The sequence below is a fragment of the Chenopodium album genome, chromosome 23, assembly GCF_948465745.1.
Source record: "Chenopodium album chromosome 23, dcCheAlbu1.1, whole genome shotgun sequence".
Taxonomy (NCBI): domain Eukaryota; kingdom Viridiplantae; phylum Streptophyta; class Magnoliopsida; order Caryophyllales; family Amaranthaceae; genus Chenopodium; species Chenopodium album.
The window spans coordinates 20,063,495-20,068,650 of record NC_137856.1 but is presented as its reverse complement, the minus strand read 5'-3'; the positions used below and the strand labels follow the sequence as shown (position 1 = coordinate 20,068,650).

At 36.5% G+C, this 5,156-nt stretch overlaps 1 non-coding gene across 1 annotated transcript; it reads left to right on the top strand.

The window, feature by feature from the left end:
- Positions 1–679: 679 nt before the first annotated feature.
- On the top strand, positions 680–785 carry LOC145609916 (small nucleolar RNA R71). The gene has a single exon (XR_014106184.1). It is a non-coding gene; the product is annotated as a small nucleolar RNA R71 (small nucleolar RNA).
- The last annotated feature ends 4,371 nt before the right edge of the window (positions 786–5,156 follow it).

Here is a 5,156-nt window from a genome sequence, read left to right as displayed (position 1 = left end):
ATTTTGGCTTTGATTTTGGCCACTATAACCTTGGTTATGGTTACCACGAGAACCTTGATTCCCTTGGTTCCTATAACCACCACCATGATTATAGTTGTCAAAATTGCCTTGGTTTTGGTAATTCCTATTCCATTGGCCTCTTTGATTATCAAACCTTTGAACATTGTTGTTTGACACAAAATTAACATGTTCACACTCATTGTTGTCAAACTCATCAACACATTCATTGTTGCAATTGCTAGAATCATGGTCATATGATCCACATACATCACAAAACAAACATCCCATAAGCATATTATGTGAAGTAGAAGGAGTTTGAGAGTTAGAAGAAGTACCTCTCCCCTTAATTTGGGAGGGAAGATTTGGAGCTTGGGAAGAGGAAGAAACACTCTCCAACTTGGCCTTGATCGCCGTCATCTCCTTTCCCAAGTTTGTCATTTGAGAGGAAAGATTGTTGATGGCATTAAGATGGTCCACCGAGTACAACGAAGATTGCTTGCTTGAAGAATCTCTTTCCCCATCTTGCCAATCTCTATAGTAAGTCACCACATCCTCTATTATGTCCACAACTTCTTCTTCGGTTTTATTCATGATTGGACCACCGGCCCCTCCATCAAGACATGCTTTGCCTTTAGGACTCAAACCACCATAGAAGATTTGGATCAATTGATATGTTGGAATTCCGTGGTGAGGACATTCTCTTTGGTACTCCTTGAATCGCTCCCATGCCTCATAAAGACTCTCATTTGGCTTTTGCTTGAATCCTTGAATTAAAGCCCTTGCCTCCGCCGTTTTCTTTTGAGGATAGAAACGGGACAAGAAAGCTTTAGTGACATCATCCCAAGTTCTTAATGAATTGGGCTTCACCTCTTTGTCTAGCCATTCCAAAGACCTTCCTATGAGGGAGAACGGGAACAACTTAAGGCGGATGAATTCTTGAGACACTCCATTAACCTTGATCGTGTTGCAATATTTTTCAAACTCCTTAAGATGGTTCAATGGGCTCTCGTTCTTTGCCCCACTATATTGTCTCCTCTCAATTAGGGTGATCATTGCCGGCCGAATTTCAAAGTTGTTTGCCGGTGTTGTAGGTGGAGCTATGCCGCTCTCGAACCTATATGCACCGGGTACTACCAATTCTTTCAAGGCAACTCTTGGTTGTTCTCCCATGACTTGCTCTTGTTCAATCTCTTCTTCGCTTGAGGAACTATAATCCAAAGTCTTGTTTGCTACTCTCCTCCTTGAGAGAGTTCTTTCAATCTCCGGATCAAAGGGAACAAATGAGCGATCTCGGGACCTATGCATACAAAACTCAAAGAAAATATAAGTAGCACGGCTACAAGTGTAGCCTAAAGTGTAAAATCTTTTTGTATTTTGCAAATGAAATGAAATAGACTCAACAACAACATGCACTCAAAGCACCATTCCCCGGAAACGGCGCCATTTTGATGGGAAGGAGAACGGTAGGTCGTTAGGTTACCACCCCACCCAATCAAACAAAATTTGTAACTTAACAAACCCCTATTTAGTGTAGTGGTAAGTCAAGGTCGAACCCAAAGGAATGGAGGACGAATGCACAATGTCTAAGTCAAGCTATTTCGAAATCAAGTAAAAGGGGTTTATGAAGGAAACTAGAGCTAGAGCTAAATGATGCAAGAACTTATATGAAATCAATCTAAAGACACTAGGGCAATGGATCCACAAGTAATCGTAACGGAAAATGGTAATTTGGGAGGTCAAACCGACTAAGTCAAGTGATATGAAGGAAAATTATCATGTATCCAAAAGAGCATACCAAGATGGTTCACCTAGAGGTCTAACTAGCGTCAACTACGCTAAACACTACCTAGGGAACGTCATAGAGCACCTCAATCGTGAAATTGCAAGTTACTAATCAATGGTCCGTATCATAGCAAGCTCACAATGCAATCTAGTGCAATAATCAAAGATGGCCAAACCTCAATTAATCACACACATGCACATGAATTATCAACCAAATTTAATCATATCATCAACTCCATCAATTATCCCCAAATTACTCTATCCATCATTCAAACATGCTTCACCATTCCCCTAGCTAGAAAACTACTCACTAGCCATAGGAATCAAGATCAAAACTACAACAATCATCAATTTCATCATCAACATAATTGAAATCAAAGATTAAACCAACAATCAATCAAAATCAATCAAAAATCAATTAAACTACAATCAATCATCAATAACATGGAAAACAAATGAAATCAACTAGAATCAAACTTGTATTGAAATCAAGAAGAAGATCCTTACAAAACTTTGATCTAAAGATCAAGTACAATGAGGAATTCTTGAGCAATCACCAAAAATCATGAGTTTCTCTCTCTAAAGTTCTTGAGTTTCTCTCTCTAAAATTCTACCAAAAACTAACTATCCCAAAATCAATCTAAAAACTTCCTGCTAAAAATAGGTAGAAATAACTATATATACAAAGAGGAGGTCGGTATTGACGCCCAAAAATAGACCCTCGTAGGTGCGGGCGCTCGGAGGAGGGAGAATGGTGCGCACGGGGCACACCCAGATTGGTGCGCCCGCACGCACCAGGTGTGCGGCCGCACACCACCTTGGTGCGCCCGCACATATATGGGTCTTTCCCCCTTCTTCTCTTCGTCCTAACTCAAGCGGTGCACACGTCCTAGATGATGATGATGGAGGACAAAGTAGGCAGAAACTTTCTTGAATTTTTAGAAAAGTATAAGCCATGAAGAAGGCATATACAAAGCCTTGAAGCTTGCCTCTTTGATCCACCCTTGACTTGAAGCTTCTTGCACCATCTTTAGGCATGAAAACAATGAAAGCTCATAGAGAGGAAGCTCGGGAATTCTTGGACAATCAATTACCACCTACAAATAAATGACAAAAAGCAAGTAAAAGAGAAAAATAACAAGTAAACTAGAAAAAGCATGAAATAGAGAAACTAACTACAAAAAGCATAAAATGAAGAAAACAAGAATAAAACTAAGGAAAACTAAAGAAAAGAGAGATAAAATGAAATAGAAATCATCCAAAAAGGAACCAAATGAGTGCCATAAATGTCACTCATCATTGGGAGATGGCTAATTACGAGACATATGATAGTTTTAATGATGCAATTTCATTTGAAGAATGTGGTGATAATGTTTTGGATTCACATGTTTCAAGTTTTGGTGATGCAAATTTTAATTTCAAAATTCTCCAAATTTTTTCTTGGATTCCAATTTTATGTCATATACTCCATATGATGTGGCTAATGTGCATAATGTTGACACCTCTTCCCAATGTGATTTTCAAAATTTCTCCCATCCTCAAGAACCCAAGTCTTCTTTAGAGCTTGAGGCTCTAGAACGTTTTTTGGAGGATTGTGAAGAGAATAGGAAAAAAATTGACATAAACAACACTTGTACATCCATGAATCATCATAGTGAAACTTCTAGGGTTCAAATGAATGAAAATGAAAATTTTAAGAAGCCTCTTCTTGAAAAACCATTGCTTGATGATCCTATTTTTCCAACTATCATTAATTTGCATAATGAGCCTAATGTAACATTAATTATGAATGATGACAAAGTTGATGATTGTTTGTTGAATTCCACTAATGATATAGGCATACTAAAGTCCAAATGTAATGTTGATGGTATTCTTCAATTTGATTATATTGATGATTTTTCAATTTGGAAAGAGTAGCCTAGATATTCATGATGAATTTTGGGAAAGTAAGCATAAAAGGAATGAATTTGAGGAAAATCCCTCTTTTGAGGACCATAGAATTGAGAGTGAGGTAATTGTTGAGTCTTTACCAATTGAACATTCTTTTTTTGAGCCTCATGTCCCTTTCTCAAAAACTCTTGATATTATTGTCTCATTTTCAAAACTTTTCTCCCCTCCTCTTCCCAAGTTCACTTCACATGAGCCTCTTTGTACTTCACTCTATGATTTGCATGACCATTTTCCAACCAATGATACTCAATTTGGTGGATTTTATGTAAATATAGTTTTTGATTTACCAAATGAATCTCCAAAGTGTTTTATTGATAGTTATACTTTTATTTTTCCTTCTTCTTTTCAATCTAGGACCTTTTTTAGACCTTTTTATTTTTATTTTAGGAAGCTTTGTAAATTAATGTATATTCTTTTCTTCTTCTTATTAAATTTTCTTCTTATTTTTATGGTTTTAATTTATGAAATGTGCTCAAGTGCATATGATCAGCTCCTTAGGAGTTTGTCAAATTACTTACTAGCTAAGGTCTAGCCAAAGACCGAAATGAAAGGAAAATTTTCTTCCCCTTTTTTTATTTGTTTATTTTCGAATAATGATGTGCATGGATTTTAATTATACGATGATTTTAACTAACGAGCTTTATGAAATGATTCTCAATTAGGTACTCTCTATGATCCCTCCACTCCAAATTACATCTCATAGTCTCAAATTCACAAGAATTTTGGAGTTTTTGCTACATTGGAAAGACACAACATACTTTACCATGTTTTGAAGAATTTATGAAGAAATTTACATCAATTTGTGTAATATCTCTTTCTCTCTTCATCCCTTCTCAAGCTATTGATTTTATAATTATTTTTGCCATTTATTGGTTGCTTGTTAAAGAGTTGGGCTTGGAGCTAGATTTTATTGTATGTTGTGGTTTTTCGTTGTAGTTATGGATGTTGGGCTAGATGTACTTGTTGAGATTGATTGCGTTCCTTTCTTCCCTCTCTCTTGATTATCTCTTCTATGCATTGGGGACAACGCTTCGTCTAAGCTTGGGAGGGTACCTTCACGCTTTTATGAAGGGGGGTTGATTGTTAGTTTGATGCTTGAATTTGTTCATAGTTGTACATTTGGATATTCATGCTTTTTCTTCTTTTCTTTATCATAACATAAAAAGACAAAAAAAAAAAACAAAAAAATTGCCAAATGATGAGACTCAAATGACGATGTTTATATGTTTTGCTTGCTTGACTCTTGAGTGATGAGTACTAGTTCTTTAGAAGGGTGTATGCTAGAGTTGGGGTCATTTATAGGATTATTAATCTTGATTGCATTAGTGTATATGGAATGAAAACCGATGAATGCTCAATTGCACGTCTAGCATAGGATATTGTCAAATTTGCCAAAGTAGGATATGTTTGAATCAAATTGCGGT